Source organism: Diabrotica virgifera, chromosome 8 (assembly GCF_917563875.1).
Source record: "Diabrotica virgifera virgifera chromosome 8, PGI_DIABVI_V3a".
Lineage (NCBI taxonomy): Eukaryota > Metazoa > Arthropoda > Insecta > Coleoptera > Chrysomelidae > Diabrotica > Diabrotica virgifera.
Genome location: NC_065450.1, coordinates 219,282,334 through 219,304,910, shown reverse-complemented (window position 1 = coordinate 219,304,910; position 22,577 = coordinate 219,282,334).

The following is a 22,577-nucleotide window of genomic DNA, read 5'->3' as shown; positions in this document are numbered from 1 at the left end:
GATATTCCGATATAATGTCCTGATATTTTTCCAATAAATCAGGGTTGAGTTGAAAACGTTTCTCGAGACTGAGAAAACGTCTTTTTGCCGAGAGAAACGAATTTCCCATGTCTATATCTTCGATAGGGAGTTTGAGATTGAGTGTGGACTCATATCGTCCATTGGGGAGAACATTAACATGTTTTACAAAATTAATTTCAGCGGGGTGATCATTAATGAGATCGGTGTTCTGAGGAGCGGCTTCTTCCAGCTCCCAGAATTTTTGTAAATGATCGGATAGTTCCTCGTTGGACACTACCGGCTCATTTACGGCGGAAGGAGTGTTATGAGAACAACAAGTAACGAGAGAGTTTGAATAAAATTCCAAAGCCTTTTTAGTATTTTTCGACTTAAGAGCAAAGTCTGGAACTGACCCTGATATCGTGTACCCGAGTAGAGTGCGTTGAAGAACGGGAAGACCTTTTCCCAAACGAATTATTTCAGGTTGAATGATATCGTTATACAGGTCTGCACCGAGCAGGATACCAATTGGGGATGTTACATGGAACATCGGATCACCTAATGGTATCTCTGAGGGTATGTTTAGTTTGCTCGCCGAAATAGAAATTTGAGGAAGCGGATTTGTTATCTTTGGGAGTACAGAGCACGAGATGTCAAAAGGAACGTCGTTAGCGACAGCGAAAATTGTTGTATCTACAATAGATTGAGACGAGGATGAGGTGGAGTTAATTCCATTGATCCGTAATTTTCCATCTCTAGTGGTGAGTGACAGTTCCTTTACGAGGTCAGCACTAATAAATGAAACCTGTGAGGCCGAGTCTAAGAGTGCCTTTGCGAAGACCCTCTTGCCGCTAGGAGCGACAAGATAGACCTGGAGTGTGCTTAATAACACCAAATGATTATCAAGCGAGGCTGCAGATAGAGCCATTGAATGTGGAGTCGAATTTTGAAGATTAACTTCCGTTTCAGGAGCTCTAACATGTGAGGGCCCCTGTTGTGAATTACCCTGTGTATGGGAGTTATTTGAGATAGCGGTTTTATTATGATTATTTGAGTTGTGTTGGCCAACAGCCGCGGAAGGGTTACTATGACCCGTTTTGTCGAAATGGAGCAACGTGTGATGACGAGATTTACAAACTATGCAAGAGAATTTGGATTTACACTGATCGAGCATGTGAGACCCAAGACAATTAATACAAAATTTATTTTGTTTGACAAAACTAAAACGTTCTTTAGAATTCAACTGCTTGAACTGAGGACAAGAGTAGATCGAGTGAGAGTCGTTGCAATAGGAACATTTCTTAGGACCTAAGCGAGGCGAAAGGTTACTGGTAGAAGTGTCTGAGGCTAGGTGTAAAGAGTGTCTGGAAGTAGTAGTCGATTTTGGTTTTGATTGAGATTGAATATTCTCAAGATGAACAACGCGTGTCTCGATTTCCCCTAGAAAATGGACAAAATCAGGGGTAGCTTGGCTACCACCGGATTGGAACTCAAGAGCCCTAATGGTAGGTGCGTCGAGTTTCTGAGTAGCGATATGTATGAGAAGTAAATGCAAGAGATCTGAAGGGGGCCTATTCAAGTTCAATAGGGCCTTGAAATTATTTGACATGACCGTATGAAAATTTCTTAATTGTGAGTGATTTGCGTTTCCAGAAATAGGAGGCGCATCAAGAATTTGAGAGATGAGAGTTTTGATAAGCGATTTAGAGTTGGCGTACCTTTGTGTCAGGTTATCCCGGGCTATTTTGTAATTGTCACCTGTGAGTGGGATATGCTCGAGAAGCGTCAAAGGCTCGGAAGTTAGAAAACTTTTGAGGTAAATGAGTTTTTCCAGATCACTTAATGTAGTATCAGATCCTATTATTGTATCAAAGGTCTCAATGAATGAATTGTATTCAGTAACTAAGCCACTAAATGGTTTTAACTGAATACGAGGGAGGTTTACTGTTCGTTGCCTAGCCATAGACTGTGAGGTTAGAGAAGAATTAGGGTCAAATTGGAGGGAGGGGGTAGCAGTCACATTAGAACTTTCAATGACCTCTAACCTTTCTTCCAATAGAGAAATTGTATCCAAATATTTATCAAAAACCACAGAGGAATCAGTAGAGGGGGTAGGTTCCTCGGGGATCGTCTCCAGCACATTTTGAGCATCGCGGAAAAGTCCGTAAGAATGTTTGAGTTGTGAAATTATTTCACGAATTTTATATTTGTTTAGAGAATTAAGAGTTGTGGGAACCGAATCAGCCAACTTGGTTATATCAAGTTTTGCGGTGAGCCTCTGTCGGTTATATTTTGATCGGTCAGCCATGTTGCGAGAATGTGAGATTAGATAGATTATTTGCAAATGTCTAAACCTATAAATCGATGCGAAAATGAGAGAATATGTACAACATATTATATATTACACGTTTAATAGTGTGAGATTGGCTTAATAGTATCACCCTGTATGAGCGCAGATTAGTATATGAAATGCAAAACTATAAAATTTCAAAATATATGCAATTTTCCAAAATGGGTATTTTTCAGCAAGTGTGAGACACCCTTAACAAGTATTTAAATTAATTAAATTGAAGGAAAAAACAATTATTTATTTTCTATAGTTTTCTAGAAGTGTAAAATGAGCTTAAGCGAAGCTAAATGTAGCAAAAACTTACAATTTATGCAAGAAAACAAAATTATTTTTAATAATTTTTGTAACCTGTGAACCAGGCTTAATCGGATTCAAAATTATAAATTTAATTTAAATCAAAAGGTTGAACAAACAATGTTAAAATTATAACACCCGTACTATCAGCCAAGAAATGAGTACACTTTTTGTATACTATAAACAGAAAAATATATTTACGAAAATAAAATAATGTAATATATGCAAATATTTTTTCATACAAACAAAACGACTCCTTTATTTGAACAAAGCAAGTAGTTTCTGAAATTGCACGTGTAGACCGGGCTTAACAACCTACCAGCTATTGTAGAGACGTGCTGGGTTAAATACTGAGAATTTGAGTGCAGAAAGAGAGGAATATTTTATTTTTGTGCCGGGGCGGCGTGGCTTGGAAATTTCCAAATGCAACAGAAAGACACTATAAATGAAAAACCGTTATTCTCAGAATAGAGATTATCAAAATATGCAAATACGAAGGACCTTGAGGATTTAATTAATAAATAATTAATATGATACGGCTCGATGGAACAGAAATGTTTAGGCAATACGTAAAGTATCCTTAACAATAGTAACCTATACTTATTGTACGGTTATAGAGTATATTCCCATAGGTAAGCTGGTTAAGAGTAGATAACGATTTTTCATATGTAATTTAAAGTATTATCTGCATAAATGGCACAAAGAATATTTGCTACGAGAGGTATATGGTTCAAAATGCATACAGTATCACGACTAATAAGTTATGTTCACATACATGTAGAGTACTTACAGTTTTATTCCTTGATGACGTGTCACATCAGAGCTCTGATTGAATTCCATAATCCATTTGGTTCATTTGTAAGGCACTCACTAATACGCTAAATAAATCATCGTCGATAATACTGAGCAGATTGAATTATCTGAGCGGTATAAAACGATAGCAAAAAAAGCCGGTAAAATGCGGCCTTTTTACGAATAGCGGGAGCGTCGATAGATTAGAGATGATTCTCGTTAGGAAGCTTTTGACGATCTGCCCCGGCGAGGGGTTCAAATGCGAGTCTCAACAATAACCTGGAGTTTCCAGAAAGGTTACATAAATACTACTTGAATTTTAAGTAATCAGTAGTACAGGGGCGTAACTAATTATTTTAGTGAGCCGTGTATAATATATTTATTGTACAGATATATTTTTTTAATTTTTGGAAAAACCGTTTTTTACTATTTTTATGAGATGTAGAAGCAAAAGATACATACAATCCTAAATTTTCAATTTTTTATCTCAGACCGTTATTTTTTAATAGCCATTTAAATATTTTACATCTATATATATAAAAGAAAGTCGAGGTTGTGTTAGTTACACCATTTATAACTCGAGAAAGACTGAACAGATTTTTATGAAATTTTACATGTATATTCTAGCGGTCTGGGAATAGGATAATATGGAGTTTCATACCCGTACGTCATAAGGGGTGTTGCCCCCCTGATATATTTTTTTAATTTTTGGAAAAACCGTTTTTTACTATTTTTATGAGATGTAGAAGCAAAAGATACATACAATCCTAAATTTTCAATTTTTTGTCTCAGACCGTTATTTTTTAATAGCCATTTAAATATTTTACATCTATATATATATAAAAGAAAGTCGAGGTTGTGTTAGTTACACCATTTATAACTCGAGAACGACTGAACAGATTTTTATGAAATTTTACATGTATATTCTAGCGGTCTGGGAATAGGATAATATGGAGTTTCATACCCGTACGTCATAAGGGGTGTTGCCCCCCTTGATATATTTTTTTAATTTTTGGAAAAACCGTTTTTTACTATTTTTATGAGATGTAGAAGCAAAAGATACATACAATCCTAAATTTTCAATTTTTTATCTCAGACCGTTATTTTTTAATAGCCATTTAAATATTTTACATCTATATATATAAAAGAAAGTCGAGGTTGTGTTAGTTACACCATTTATAACTCGAGAACGACTGAACAGATTTTTATGAAATTTTACATGTATATTCTAGCGGTCTGGGAATAGGATAATATGGAGTTTCATACCCGTACGTCATAAGGGGTGTTGCCCCCCCTGATATATTTTTTTAATTTTTGGAAAAACCGTTTTTTACTATTTTTATGAGATGTAGAAGCAAAAGATACATACAATCCTAAATTTTCAATTTTTTGTCTCAGACCGTTATTTTTTAATAGCCATTTAAATATTTTACATCTATATATATAAAAGAAAGTCGAGGTTGTGTTAGTTACACCATTTATAACTCGAGAACGACTGAACAGATTTTTATGAAATTTTACGTGTATATTCTAGCGGTCTGGGAATAGGATAATATGGAGTTTCATACCCGTACGTCATAAGGGGTGTTGCCCCCCTTGATATATTTTTTTAATTTTTGGAAAAACCGTTTTTTACTATTTTTATGAGATGTAGAAGCAAAAGATACATACAATCCTAAATTTTCAATTTTTTATCTCAGACCGTTATTTTTTAATAGCCATTTAAATATTTTACATCTATATATATAAAAGAAAGTCGAGGTTGTGTTAGTTACACCATTTATAACTCGAGAACGACTGAACAGATTTTTATGAAATTTTACATGTATATTCTAGCGGTCTGGGAATAGGATAATATGGAGTTTCATACCCGTACGTCATAAGGGGTGTTGCCCCCCCTGATATATTTTTTTAATTTTTGGAAAAACCGTTTTTTACTATTTTTATGAGATGTAGAAGCAAAAGATACATACAATCCTAAATTTTCAATTTTTTATCTCAGACCGTTATTTTTTAATAGCCATTTAAATATTTTACATCTATATATATAAAAGAAAGTCGAGGTTGTGTTAGTTACACCATTTATAACTCGAGAACGACTGAACAGATTTTTATGAAATTTTACATGTATATTCTAGCGGTCTGGGAATAGGATAATATGGAGTTTCATACCCGTACGTCATAAGGGGTGTTGCCCCCCCTGATATATTTTTTTAATTTTTGGAAAAACCGTTTTTTACTATTTTTATGAGATGTAGAAGCAAAAGATACATACAATCCTAAATTTTCAATTTTTTGTCTCAGACCGTTATTTTTTAATAGCCATTTAAATATTTTACATCTATATATATAAAAGAAAGTCGAGGTTGTGTTAGTTACACCATTTATAACTCGAGAACGACTGAACAGATTTTTATGAAATTTTACATGTATATTCTAGCGGTCTGGGAATAGGATAATATGGAGTTTCATACCCGTACGTCATAAGGGGTGTTGCCCCCCTTGATATATTTTTTTAATTTTTGGAAAAACCGTTTTTTACTATTTTTATGAGATGTAGAAGCAAAAGATACATACAATCCTAAATTTTCAATTTTTTATCTCAGACCGTTATTTTTTAATAGCCATTTAAATATTTTACATCTATATATATAAAAGAAAGTCGAGGTTGTGTTAGTTACACCATTTATAACTCGAGAACGACTGAACAGATTTTTATGAAATTTTACATGTATATTCTAGCGGTCTGGGAATAGGATAATATGGAGTTTCATACCCGTACGTCATAAGGGGTGTTGCCCCCCCTGATATATTTTTTTAATTTTTGGAAAAACCGTTTTTTACTATTTTTATGAGATGTAGAAGCAAAAGATACATACAATCCTAAATTTTCAATTTTTTGTCTCAGACCGTTATTTTTTAATAGCCATTTAAATATTTTACATCTATATATATAAAAGAAAGTCGAGGTTGTGTTAGTTACACCATTTATAACTCGAGAACGACTGAACAGATTTTTATGAAATTTTACATGTATATTCTAGCGGTCTGGGAATAGGATAATATGGAGTTTCATACCCGTACGTCATAAGGGGTGTTGCCCCCCTTGATATATTTTTTTAATTTTTGGAAAAACCGTTTTTTACTATTTTTATGAGATGTAGAAGCAAAAGATACATACAATCCTAAATTTTCAATTTTTTATCTCAGACCGTTATTTTTTAATAGCCATTTAAATATTTTACATCTATATATATAAAAGAAAGTCGAGGTTGTGTTAGTTACACCATTTATAACTCGAGAACGACTGAACAGATTTTTATGAAATTTTACATGTATATTCTAGCGGTCTGGGAATAGGATAATATGGAGTTTCATACCCGTACGTCATAAGGGGTGTTGCCCCCCTGATATATTTTTTTAATTTTTGGAAAAACCGTTTTTTACTATTTTTATGAGATGTAGAAGCAAAAGATACATACAATCCTAAATTTTCAATTTTTTGTCTCAGACCGTTATTTTTTAATAGCCATTTAAATATTTTACATCTATATATATAAAAGAAAGTCGAGGTTGTGTTAGTTACACCATTTATAACTCGAGAACGACTGAACAGATTTTTATGAAATTTTACATGTATATTCTAGCGGTCTGGGAATAGGATAATATGGAGTTTCATACCCGTACGTCATAAGGGGTGTTGCCCCCCTTGATATATTTTTTTAATTTTTGGAAAAACCGTTTTTTACTATTTTTATGAGATGTAGAAGCAAAAGATACATACAATCCTAAATTTTCAATTTTTTATCTCAGACCGTTATTTTTTAATAGCCATTTAAATATTTTACATCTATATATATATAAAAGAAAGTCGAGGTTGTGTTAGTTACACCATTTATAACTCGAGAACGACTGAACAGATTTTTATGAAATTTTACATGTATATTCTAGCGGTCTGGGAATAGGATAATATGGAGTTTCATACCCGTACGTCATAAGGGGTGTTGCCCCCCCTGATATATTTTTTTAATTTTTGGAAAAACCGTTTTTTACTATTTTTATGAGATGTAGAAGCAAAAGATACATACAATCCTAAATTTTCAATTTTTTGTCTCAGACCGTTATTTTTTAATAGCCATTTAAATATTTTACATCTATATATATAAAAGAAAGTCGAGGTTGTGTTAGTTACACCATTTATAACTCGAGAACGACTGAACAGATTTTTATGAAATTTTACATGTATATTCTAGCGGTCTGGGAATAGGATAATATGGAGTTTCATACCCGTACGTCATAAGGGGTGTTGCCCCCCTTGATATATTTTTTTAATTTTTGGAAAAACCGTTTTTTACTATTTTTATGAGATGTAGAAGCAAAAGATACATACAATCCTAAATTTTCAATTTTTTATCTCAGACCGTTATTTTTTAATAGCCATTTAAATATTTTACATCTATATATATAAAAGAAAGTCGAGGTTGTGTTAGTTACACCATTTATAACTCGAGAACGACTGAACAGATTTTTATGAAATTTTACATGTATATTCTAGCGGTCTGGGAATAGGATAATATGGAGTTTCATACCCGTACGTCATAAGGGGTGTTGCCCCCCCTGATATATTTTTTTAATTTTTGGAAAAACCGTTTTTTACTATTTTTATGAGATGTAGAAGCAAAAGATACATACAATCCTAAATTTTCAATTTTTTATCTCAGACCGTTATTTTTTAATAGCCATTTAAATATTTTACATCTATATATATAAAAGAAAGTCGAGGTTGTGTTAGTTACACCATTTATAACTCGAGAACGACTGAACAGATTTTTATGAAATTTTACATGTATATTCTAGCGGTCTGGGAATAGGATAATATGGAGTTTCATACCCGTACGTCATAAGGGGTGTTGCCCCCCCTGATATATTTTTTTAATTTTTGGAAAAACCGTTTTTTACTATTTTTATGAGATGTAGAAGCAAAAGATACATACAATCCTAAATTTTCAATTTTTTATCTCAGACCGTTATTTTTTAATAGCCATTTAAATATTTTACATCTATATATATAAAAGAAAGTCGAGGTTGTGTTAGTTACACCATTTATAACTCGAGAACGACTGAACAGATTTTTATGAAATTTTACATGTATATTCTAGCGGTCTGGGAATAGGATAATATGGAGTTTCATACCCGTACGTCATAAGGGGTGTTGCCCCCCCTGATATATTTTTTTAATTTTTGGAAAAACCGTTTTTTACTATTTTTATGAGATGTAGAAGCAAAAGATACATACAATCCTAAATTTTCAATTTTTTATCTCAGACCGTTATTTTTTAATAGCCATTTAAATATTTTACATCTATATATATAAAAGAAAGTCGAGGTTGTGTTAGTTACACCATTTATAACTCGAGAACGACTGAACAGATTTTTATGAAATTTTACATGTATATTCTAGCGGTCTGGGAATAGGATAATATGGAGTTTCATACCCGTACGTCATAAGGGGTGTTGCCCCCCCTGATATATTTTTTTAATTTTTGGAAAAACCGTTTTTTACTATTTTTATGAGATGTAGAAGCAAAAGATACATACAATCCTAAATTTTCAATTTTTTGTCTCAGACCGTTATTTTTTAATAGCCATTTAAATATTTTACATCTATATATATAAAAGAAAGTCGAGGTTGTGTTAGTTACACCATTTATAACTCGAGAACGACTGAACAGATTTTTATGAAATTTTACATGTATATTCTAGCGGTCTGGGAATAGGATAATATGGAGTTTCATACCCGTACGTCATAAGGGGTGTTGCCCCCCTTGATATATTTTTTTAATTTTTGGAAAAACCGTTTTTTACTATTTTTATGAGATGTAGAAGCAAAAGATACATACAATCCTAAATTTTCAATTTTTTATCTCAGACCGTTATTTTTTAATAGCCATTTAAATATTTTACATCTATATATATAAAAGAAAGTCGAGGTTGTGTTAGTTACACCATTTATAACTCGAGAACGACTGAACAGATTTTTATGAAATTTTACATGTATATTCTAGCGGTCTGGGAACAGGATAATATGGAGTTTCATACCCGTACGTCATAAGGGGTGTTGCCCCCCCTGATATATTTTTTTAATTTTTGGAAAAACCGTTTTTTACTATTTTTATGAGATGTAGAAGCAAAAGATACATACAATCCTAAATTTTCAATTTTTTGTCTCAGACCGTTATTTTTTAATAGCCATTTAAATATTTTACATCTATATATATAAAAGAAAGTCGAGGTTGTGTTAGTTACACCATTTATAACTCGAGAACGACTGAACAGATTTTTATGAAATTTTACATGTATATTCTAGCGGTCTGGGAATAGGATAATATGGAGTTTCATACCCGTACGTCATAAGGGGTGTTGCCCCCCTTGATATATTTTTTTAATTTTTGGAAAAACCGTTTTTTACTATTTTTATGAGATGTAGAAGCAAAAGATACATACAATCCTAAATTTTCAATTTTTTATCTCAGACCGTTATTTTTTAATAGCCATTTAAATATTTTACATCTATATATATAAAAGAAAGTCGAGGTTGTGTTAGTTACACCATTTATAACTCGAGAACGACTGAACAGATTTTTATGAAATTTTACATGTATATTCTAGCGGTCTGGGAATAGGATAATATGGAGTTTCATACCCGTACGTCATAAGGGGTGTTGCCCCCCTGATATATTTTTTTAATTTTTGGAAAAACCGTTTTTTACTATTTTTATGAGATGTAGAAGCAAAAGATACATACAATCCTAAATTTTCAATTTTTTGTCTCAGACCGTTATTTTTTAATAGCCATTTAAATATTTTACATCTATATATATAAAAGAAAGTCGAGGTTGTGTTAGTTACACCATTTATAACTCGAGAACGACTGAACAGATTTTTATGAAATTTTACATGTATATTCTAGCGGTCTGGGAATAGGATAATATGGAGTTTCATACCCGTACGTCATAAGGGGTGTTGCCCCCCTTGATATATTTTTTTAATTTTTGGAAAAACCGTTTTTTACTATTTTTATGAGATGTAGAAGCAAAAGATACATACAATCCTAAATTTTCAATTTTTTATCTCAGACCGTTATTTTTTAATAGCCATTTAAATATTTTACATCTATATATATAAAAGAAAGTCGAGGTTGTGTTAGTTACACCATTTATAACTCGAGAACGACTGAACAGATTTTTATGAAATTTTACATGTATATTCTAGCGGTCTGGGAATAGGATAATATGGAGTTTCATACCCGTACGTCATAAGGGGTGTTGCCCCCCCTGATATATTTTTTTAATTTTTGGAAAAACCGTTTTTTACTATTTTTATGAGATGTAGAAGCAAAAGATACATACAATCCTAAATTTTCAATTTTTTGTCTCAGACCGTTATTTTTTAATAGCCATTTAAATATTTTACATCTATATATATAAAAGAAAGTCGAGGTTGTGTTAGTTACACCATTTATAACTCGAGAACGACTGAACAGATTTTTATGAAATTTTACATGTATATTCTAGCGGTCTGGGAATAGGATAATATGGAGTTTCATACCCGTACGTCATAAGGGGTGTTGCCCCCCTTGATATATTTGGAAAAACCGTTTTTTACTATTTTTATGAGATGTAGAAGCAAAAGATACATACAATCCTAAATTTTCAATTTTTTATCTCAGACCGTTATTTTTTAATAGCCATTTAAATATTTTACATCTATATATATAAAAGAAAGTCGAGGTTGTGTTAGTTACACCATTTATAACTCGAGAACGACTGAACAGATTTTTATGAAATTTTACATGTATATTCTAGCGGTCTGGGAATAGGATAATATGGAGTTTCATACCCGTACGTCATAAGGGGTGTTGCCCCCCCTGATATATTTTTTTAATTTTTGGAAAAACCGTTTTTTACTATTTTTATGAGATGTAGAAGCAAAAGATACATACAATCCTAAATTTTCAATTTTTTGTCTCAGACCGTTATTTTTTAATAGCCATTTAAATATTTTACATCTATATATATAAAAGAAAGTCGAGGTTGTGTTAGTTACACCATTTATAACTCGAGAACGACTGAACAGATTTTTATGAAATTTTACGTGTATATTCTAGCGGTCTGGGAATAGGATAATATGGAGTTTCATACCCGTACGTCATAAGGGGTGTTGCCCCCCTTGATATATTTTTTTAATTTTTGGAAAAACCGTTTTTTACTATTTTTATGAGATGTAGAAGCAAAAGATACATACAATCCTAAATTTTCAATTTTTTATCTCAGACCGTTATTTTTTAATAGCCATTTAAATATTTTACATCTATATATATAAAAGAAAGTCGAGGTTGTGTTAGTTACACCATTTATAACTCGAGAACGACTGAACAGATTTTTATGAAATTTTACATGTATATTCTAGCGGTCTGGGAATAGGATAATATGGATTTCATACCCGTTTGTCATAAGGGGTGTTGCCCCCCCTGATATATTTTTTTAATTTTTGGAAAAACCGTTTTTTACTATTTTTATGAGATGTAGAAGCAAAAGATACATACAATCCTAAATTTTCAATTTTTTATCTCAGACCGTTATTTTTTAATAGCCATTTAAATATTTTACATCTATATATATAAAAGAAAGTCGAGGTTGTGTTAGTTACACCATTTATAACTCGAGAACGACTGAACAGATTTTTATGAAATTTTACATGTATATTCTAGCGGTCTGGGAATAGGATAATATGGAGTTTCATACCCGTACGTCATAAGGGGTGTTGCCCCCCCTGATATATTTTTTTAATTTTTGGAAAAACCGTTTTTTACTATTTTTATGAGATGTAGAAGCAAAAGATACATACAATCCTAAATTTTCAATTTTTTGTCTCAGACCGTTATTTTTTAATAGCCATTTAAATATTTTACATCTATATATATAAAAGAAAGTCGAGGTTGTGTTAGTTACACCATTTATAACTCGAGAACGACTGAACAGATTTTTATGAAATTTTACATGTATATTCTAGCGGTCTGGGAATAGGATAATATGGAGTTTCATACCCGTACGTCATAAGGGGTGTTGCCCCCCTTGATATATTTTTTTAATTTTTGGAAAAACCGTTTTTTACTATTTTTATGAGATGTAGAAGCAAAAGATACATACAATCCTAAATTTTCAATTTTTTATCTCAGACCGTTATTTTTTAATAGCCATTTAAATATTTTACATCTATATATATAAAAGAAAGTCGAGGTTGTGTTAGTTACACCATTTATAACTCGAGAACGACTGAACAGATTTTTATGAAATTTTACATGTATATTCTAGCGGTCTGGGAATAGGATAATATGGAGTTTCATACCCGTACGTCATAAGGGGTGTTGCCCCCCCTGATATATTTTTTTAATTTTTGGAAAAACCGTTTTTTACTATTTTTATGAGATGTAGAAGCAAAAGATACATACAATCCTAAATTTTCAATTTTTTATCTCAGACCGTTATTTTTTAATAGCCATTTAAATATTTTACATCTATATATATAAAAGAAAGTCGAGGTTGTGTTAGTTACACCATTTATAACTCGAGAACGACTGAACAGATTTTTATGAAATTTTACATGTATATTCTAGCGGTCTGGGAATAGGATAATATGGAGTTTCATACCCGTACGTCATAAGGGGTGTTGCCCCCCCTGATATATTTTTTTAATTTTTGGAAAAACCGTTTTTTACTATTTTTATGAGATGTAGAAGCAAAAGATACATACAATCCTAAATTTTCAATTTTTTGTCTCAGACCGTTATTTTTTAATAGCCATTTAAATATTTTACATCTATATATATAAAAGAAAGTCGAGGTTGTGTTAGTTACACCATTTATAACTCGAGAACGACTGAACAGATTTTTATGAAATTTTACATGTATATTCTAGCGGTCTGGGAATAGGATAATATGGAGTTTCATACCCGTACGTCATAAGGGGTGTTGCCCCCCTTGATATATTTTTTTAATTTTTGGAAAAACCGTTTTTTACTATTTTTATGAGATGTAGAAGCAAAAGATACATACAATCCTAAATTTTCAATTTTTTATCTCAGACCGTTATTTTTTAATAGCCATTTAAATATTTTACATCTATATATATAAAAGAAAGTCGAGGTTGTGTTAGTTACACCATTTATAACTCGAGAACGACTGAACAGATTTTTATGAAATTTTACATGTATATTCTAGCGGTCTGGGAATAGGATAATATGGAGTTTCATACCCGTACGTCATAAGGGGTGTTGCCCCCCCTGATATATTTTTTTAATTTTTGGAAAAACCGTTTTTTACTATTTTTATGAGATGTAGAAGCAAAAGATACATACAATCCTAAATTTTCAATTTTTTATCTCAGACCGTTATTTTTTAATAGCCATTTAAATATTTTACATCTATATATATAAAAGAAAGTCGAGGTTGTGTTAGTTACACCATTTATAACTCGAGAACGACTGAACAGATTTTTATGAAATTTTACATGTATATTCTAGCGGTCTGGGAATAGGATAATATGGAGTTTCATACCCGTACGTCATAAGGGGTGTTGCCCCCCCTGATATATTTTTTTAATTTTTGGAAAAACCGTTTTTTACTATTTTTATGAGATGTAGAAGCAAAAGATACATACAATCCTAAATTTTCAATTTTTTGTCTCAGACCGTTATTTTTTAATAGCCATTTAAATATTTTACATCTATATATATAAAAGAAAGTCGAGGTTGTGTTAGTTACACCATTTATAACTCGAGAACGACTGAACAGATTTTTATGAAATTTTACATGTATATTCTAGCGGTCTGGGAATAGGATAATATGGAGTTTCATACCCGTACGTCATAAGGGGTGTTGCCCCCCTTGATATATTTTTTTAATTTTTGGAAAAACCGTTTTTTACTATTTTTATGAGATGTAGAAGCAAAAGATACATACAATCCTAAATTTTCAATTTTTTATCTCAGACCGTTATTTTTTAATAGCCATTTAAATATTTTACATCTATATATATAAAAGAAAGTCGAGGTTGTGTTAGTTACACCATTTATAACTCGAGAACGACTGAACAGATTTTTATGAAATTTTACATGTATATTCTAGCGGTCTGGGAATAGGATAATATGGAGTTTCATACCCGTACGTCATAAGGGGTGTTGCCCCCCCTGATATATTTTTTTAATTTTTGGAAAAACCGTTTTTTACTATTTTTATGAGATGTAGAAGCAAAAGATACATACAATCCTAAATTTTCAATTTTTTGTCTCTGACCGTTATTTTTTAATAGCCATTTAAATATTTTACATCTATATATATAAAAGAAAGTCGAGGTTGTGTTAGTTACACCATTTATAACTCGAGAACGACTGAACAGATTTTTATGAAATTTTACATGTATATTCTAGCGGTCTGGGAATAGGATAATATGGAGTTTCATACCCGTACGTCATAAGGGGTGTTGCCCCCCTTGATATATTTTTTTAATTTTTGGAAAAACCGTTTTTTACTATTTTTATGAGATGTAGAAGCAAAAGATACATACAATCCTAAATTTTCAATTTTTTATCTCAGACCGTTATTTTTTAATAGCCATTTAAATATTTTACATCTATATATATAAAAGAAAGTCGAGGTTGTGTTAGTTACACCATTTATAACTCGAGAACGACTGAACAGATTTTTATGAAATTTTACATGTATATTCTAGCGGTCTGGGAATAGGATAATATGGAGTTTCATACCCGTACGTCATAAGGGGTGTTGCCCCCCTGATATATTTTTTTAATTTTTGGAAAAACCGTTTTTTACTATTTTTATGAGATGTAGAAGCAAAAGATACATACAATCCTAAATTTTCAATTTTTTGTCTCAGACCGTTATTTTTTAATAGCCATTTAAATATTTTACATCTATATATATAAAAGAAAGTCGAGGTTGTGTTAGTTACACCATTTATAACTCGAGAACGACTGAACAGATTTTTATGAAATTTTACATGTATATTCTAGCGGTCTGGGAATAGGATAATATGGAGTTTCATACCCGTACGTCATAAGGGGTGTTGCCCCCCTTGATATATTTTTTTAATTTTTGGAAAAACCGTTTTTTACTATTTTTATGAGATGTAGAAGCAAAAGATACATACAATCCTAAATTTTCAATTTTTTATCTCAGACCGTTATTTTTTAATAGCCATTTAAATATTTTACATCTATATATATAAAAGAAAGTCGAGGTTGTGTTAGTTACACCATTTATAACTCGAGAACGACTGAACAGATTTTTATGAAATTTTACATGTATATTCTAGCGGTCTGGGAATAGGATAATATGGAGTTTCATACCCGTACGTCATAAGGGGTGTTGCCCCCCCTGATATATTTTTTTAATTTTTGGAAAAACCGTTTTTTACTATTTTTATGAGATGTAGAAGCAAAAGATACATACAATCCTAAATTTTCAATTTTTTGTCTCAGACCGTTATTTTTTAATAGCCATTTAAATATTTTACATCTATATATATAAAAGAAAGTCGAGGTTGTGTTAGTTACACCATTTATAACTCGAGAACGACTGAACAGATTTTTATGAAATTTTACATGTATATTCTAGCGGTCTGGGAATAGGATAATATGGAGTTTCATACCCGTACGTCATAAGGGGTGTTGCCCCCCTTGATATATTTTTTTAATTTTTGGAAAAACCGTTTTTTACTATTTTTATGAGATGTAGAAGCAAAAGATACATACAATCCTAAATTTTCAATTTTTTATCTCAGACCGTTATTTTTTAATAGCCATTTAAATATTTTACATCTATATATATAAAAGAAAGTCGAGGTTGTGTTAGTTACACCATTTATAACTCGAGAACGACTGAACAGATTTTTATGAAATTTTACATGTATATTCTAGCGGTCTGGGAATAGGATAATATGGAGTTTCATACCCGTACGTCATAAGGGGTGTTGCCCCCCCTGATATATTTTTTTAATTTTTGGAAAAACCGTTTTTTACTATTTTTATGAGATGTAGAAGCAAAAGATACATACAATCCTAAATTTTCAATTTTTTGTCTCAGACCGTTATTTTTTAATAGCCATTTAAATATTTTACATCTATATATATAAAAGAAAGTCGAGGTTGTGTTAGTTACACCATTTATAACTCGAGAACGACTGAACAGATTTTTATGAAATTTTACGTGTATATTCTAGCGGTCTGGGAATAGGATAATATGGAGTTTCATACCCGTACGTCATAAGGGGTGTTGCCCCCCTTGATATATTTTTTTAATTTTTGGAAAAACCGTTTTTTACTATTTTTATGAGATGTAGAAGCAAAAGATACATACAATCCTAAATTTTCAATTTTTTATCTCAGACCGTTATTTTTTAATAGCCATTTAAATATTTTACATCTATATATATAAAAGAAAGTCGAGGTTGTGTTAGTTACACCATTTATAACTCGAGAACGACTGAACAGATTTTTATGAAATTTTACATGTATATTCTAGCGGTCTGGGAATAGGATAATATGGAGTTTCATACCCGTACGTCATAAGGGGTGTTGCCCCCCCTGATATATTTTTTTAATTTTTGGAAAAACCGTTTTTTACTATTTTTATGAGATGTAGAAGCAAAAGATACATACAATCCTAAATTTTCAATTTTTTATCTCAGACCGTTATTTTTTAATAGCCATTTAAATATTTTACATCTATATATATAAAAGAAAGTCGAGGTTGTGTTAGTTACACCATTTATAACTCGAGAACGACTGAACAGATTTTTATGAAATTTTACATGTATATTCTAGCGGTCTGGGAATAGGATAATATGGAGTTTCATACCCGTACGTCATAAGGGGTGTTGCCCCCCCTGATATATTTTTTTAATTTTTGGAAAAACCGTTTTTTACTATTTTTATGAGATGTAGAAGCAAAAGATACATACAATCCTAAATTTTCAATTTTTTGTCTCAGACCGTTATTTTTTAATAGCCATTTAAATATTTTACATCTATATATATAAAAGAAAGTCGAGGTTGTGTTAGTTACACCATTTATAACTCGAGAACGACTGAACAGATTTTTATGAAATTTTACATGTATATTCTAGCGGTCTGGGAATAGGATAATATGGAGTTTCATACCCGTACGTCATAAGGGGTGTTGCCCCCCTTGATATATTTTTTTAATTTTTGGAAAAACCGTTTTTTACTATTTTTATGAGATGTAGAAGCAAAAGATACATACAATCCTAAATTTTCAATTTTTTATCTCAGACCGTTATTTTTTAATAGCCATTTAAATATTTTACATCTATATATATAAAAGAAAGTCGAGGTTGTGTTAGTTACACCATTTATAACTCGAGAACGACTGAACAGATTTTTATGAAATTTTACATGTATATTCTAGCGGTCTGGGAATAGGATAATATGGAGTTTCATACCCGTACGTCATAAGGGGTGTTGCCCCCCCTGATATATTTTTTTAATTTTTGGAAAAACCGTTTTTTACTATTTTTATGAGATGTAGAAGCAAAAGATACATACAATCCTAAATTTTCAATTTTTTGTCTCAGACCGTTATTTTTTAATAGCCATTTAAATATTTTACATCTATATATATAAAAGAAAGTCGAGGTTGTGTTAGTTACACCATTTATAACTCGAGAACGACTGAACAGATTTTTATGAAATTTTACATGTATATTCTAGCGGTCTGGGAATAGGATAATATGGAGTTTCATACCCGTACGTCATAAGGGGTGTTGCCCCCCTTGATATATTTTTTTAATTTTTGGAAAAACCGTTTTTTACTATTTTTATGAGATGTAGAAGCAAAAGATACATACAATCCTAAATTTTCAATTTTTTATCTCAGACCGTTATTTTTTAATAGCCATTTAAATATTTTACATCTATATATATAAAAGAAAGTCGAGGTTGTGTTAGTTACACCATTTATAACTCGAGAACGACTGAACAGATTTTTATGAAATTTTACATGTATATTCTAGCGGTCTGGGAATAGGATAATATGGAGTTTCATACCCGTACGTCATAAGGGGTGTTGCCCCCCTGATATATTTTTTTAATTTTTGGAAAAACCGTTTTTTACTATTTTTATGAGATGTAGAAGCAAAAGATACATACAATCCTAAATTTTCAATTTTTTGTCTCAGACCGTTATTTTTTAATAGCCATTTAAATATTTTACATCTATATATATAAAAGAAAGTCGAGGTTGTGTTAGTTACACCATTTATAACTCGAGAACGACTGAACAGATTTTTATGAAATTTTACATGTATATTCTAGCGGTCTGGGAATAGGATAATATGGAGTTTCATACCCGTACGTCATAAGGGGTGTTGCCCCCCTTGATATATTTTTTTAATTTTTGGAAAAACCGTTTTTTACTATTTTTATGAGATGTAGAAGCAAAAGATACATACAATCCTAAATTTTCAATTTTTTATCTCAGACCGTTATTTTTTAATAGCCATTTAAATATTTTACATCTATATATATAAAAGAAAGTCGAGGTTGTGTTAGTTACACCATTTATAACTCGAGAACGACTGAACAGATTTTTATGAAATTTTACATGTATATTCTAGCGGTCTGGGAATAGGATAATATGGAGTTTCATACCCGTACGTCATAAGGGGTGTTGCCCCCCCTGATATATTTTTTTAATTTTTGGAAAAACCGTTTTTTACTATTTTTATGAGATGTAGAAGCAAAAGATACATACAATCCTAAATTTTCAATTTTTTGTCTCAGACCGTTATTTTTTAATAGCCATTTAAATATTTTACATCTATATATATAAAAGAAAGTCGAGGTTGTGTTAGTTACACCATTTATAACTCGAGAACGACTGAACAGATTTTTATGAAATTTTACATGTATATTCTAGCGGTCTGGGAATAGGATAATATGGAGTTTCATACCCGTACGTCATAAGGGGTGTTGCCCCCCTTGATATATTTTTTTAATTTTTGGAAAAACCGTTTTTTACTATTTTTATGAGATGTAGAAGCAAAAGATACATACAATCCTAAATTTTCAATTTTTTATCTCAGACCGTTATTTTTTAATAGCCATTTAAATATTTTACATCTATATATATAAAAGAAAGTCGAGGTTGTGTTAGTTACACCATTTATAACTCGAGAACGACTGAACAGATTTTTATGAAATTTTACATGTATATTCTAGCGGTCTGGGAATAGGATAATATGGAGTTTCATACCCGTACGTCATAAGGGGTGTTGCCCCCCCTGATATATTTTTTTAATTTTTGGAAAAACCGTTTTTTACTATTTTTATGAGATGTAGAAGCAAAAGATACATACAATCCTAAATTTTCAATTTTTTGTCTCAGACCGTTATTTTTTAATAGCCATTTAAATATTTTACATCTATATATATAAAAGAAAGTCGAGGTTGTGTTAGTTACACCATTTATAACTCGAGAACGACTGAACAGATTTTTATGAAATTTTACGTGTATATTCTAGCGGTCTGGGAATAGGATAATATGGAGTTTCATACCCGTACGTCATAAGGGGTGTTGCCCCCCTTGATATATTTTTTTAATTTTTGGAAAAACCGTTTTTTACTATTTTTATGAGATGTAGAAGCAAAAGATACATACAATCCTAAATTTTCAATTTTTTATCTCAGACCGTTATTTTTTAATAGCCATTTAAATATTTTACATCTATATATATAAAAGAAAGTCGAGGTTGTGTTAGTTACACCATTTATAACTCGAGAACGACTGAACAGATTTTTATGAAATTTTACATGTATATTCTAGCGGTCTGGGAATAGGATAATATGGAGTTTCATACCCGTACGTCATAAGGGGTGTTGCCCCCCCTGATATATTTTTTTAATTTTTGGAAAAACCGTTTTTTACTATTTTTATGAGATGTAGAAGCAAAAGATACATACAATCCTAAATTTTCAATTTTTTATCTCAGACCGTTATTTTTTAATAGCCATTTAAATATTTTACATCTATATATATAAAAGAAAGTCGAGGTTGTGTTAGTTACACCATTTATAACTCGAGAACGACTGAACAGATTTTTATGAAATTTTACATGTATATTCTAGCGGTCTGGGAATAGGATAATATGGAGTTTCATACCCGTACGTCATAAGGGGTGTTGCCCCCCCTGATATATTTTTTTAATTTTTGGAAAAACCGTTTTTTACTATTTTTATGAGATGTAGAAGCAAAAGATACATACAATCCTAAATTTTCAATTTTTTATCTCAGACCGTTATTTTTTAATAGCCATTTAAATATTTTACATCTATATATATAAAAGAAAGTCGAGGTTGTGTTAGTTACACCATTTATAACTCGAGAACGACTGAACAGATTTTTATGAAATTTTACATGTATATTCTAGCGGTCTGGGAATAGGATAATATGGAGTTTCATACCCGTACGTCATAAGGGGTGTTGCCCCCCCTGATATATTTTTTTAATTTTTGGAAAAACCGTTTTTTACTATTTTTATGAGATGTAGAAGCAAAAGATACATACAATCCTAAATTTTCAATTTTTTGTCTCAGACCGTTATTTTTTAATAGCCATTTAAATATTTTACATCTATATATATATAAAAGAAAGTCGAGGTTGTGTTAGTTACACCATTTATAACTCGAGAACGACTGAACAGATTTTTATGAAATTTTACATGTATATTCTAGCGGTCTGGGAATAGGATAATATGGAGTTTCATACCCGTACGTCATAAGGGGTGTTGCCCCCCTTGATATATTTTTTTAATTTTTGGAAAAACCGTTTTTTACTATTTTTATGAGATGTAGAAGCAAAAGATACATACAATCCTAAATTTTCAATTTTTTATCTCAGACCGTTATTTTTTAATAGCCATTTAAATATTTTACATCTATATATATAAAAGAAAGTCGAGGTTGTGTTAGTTACACCATTTATAACTCGAGAACGACTGAACAGATTTTTATGAAATTTTACATGTATATTCTAGCGGTCTGGGAATAGGATAATATGGAGTTTCATACCCGTACGTCATAAGGGGTGTTGCCCCCCCTGATATATTTTTTTAATTTTTGGAAAAACCGTTTTTTACTATTTTTATGAGATGTAGAAGCAAAAGATACATACAATCCTAAATTTTCAATTTTTTGTCTCTGACCGTTATTTTTTAATAGCCATTTAAATATTTTACATCTATATATATAAAAGAAAGTCGAGGTTGTGTTAGTTACACCATTTATAACTCGAGAACGACTGAACAGATTTTTATGAAATTTTACATGTATATTCTAGCGGTCTGGGAATAGGATAATATGGAGTTTCATACCCGTACGTCATAAGGGGTGTTGCCCCCCTTGATATATTTTTTTAATTTTTGGAAAAACCGTTTTTTACTATTTTTATGAGATGTAGAAGCAAAAGATACATACAATCCTAAATTTTCAATTTTTTATCTCAGACCGTTATTTTTTAATAGCCATTTAAATATTTTACATCTATATATATAAAAGAAAGTCGAGGTTGTGTTAGTTACACCATTTATAACTCGAGAACGACTGAACAGATTTTTATGAAATTTTACATGTATATTCTAGCGGTCTGGGAATAGGATAATATGGAGTTTCATACCCGTACGTCATAAGGGGTGTTGCCCCCCTGATATATTTTTTTAATTTTTGGAAAAACCGTTTTTTACTATTTTTATGAGATGTAGAAGCAAAAGATACATACAATCCTAAATTTTCAATTTTTTGTCTCAGACCGTTATTTTTTAATAGCCATTTAAATATTTTACATCTATATATATAAAAGAAAGTCGAGGTTGTGTTAGTTACACCATTTATAACTCGAGAACGACTGAACAGATTTTTATGAAATTTTACATGTATATTCTAGCGGTCTGGGAATAGGATAATATGGAGTTTCATACCCGTACGTCATAAGGGGTGTTGCCCCCCTTGATATATTTTTTTAATTTTTGGAAAAACCGTTTTTTACTA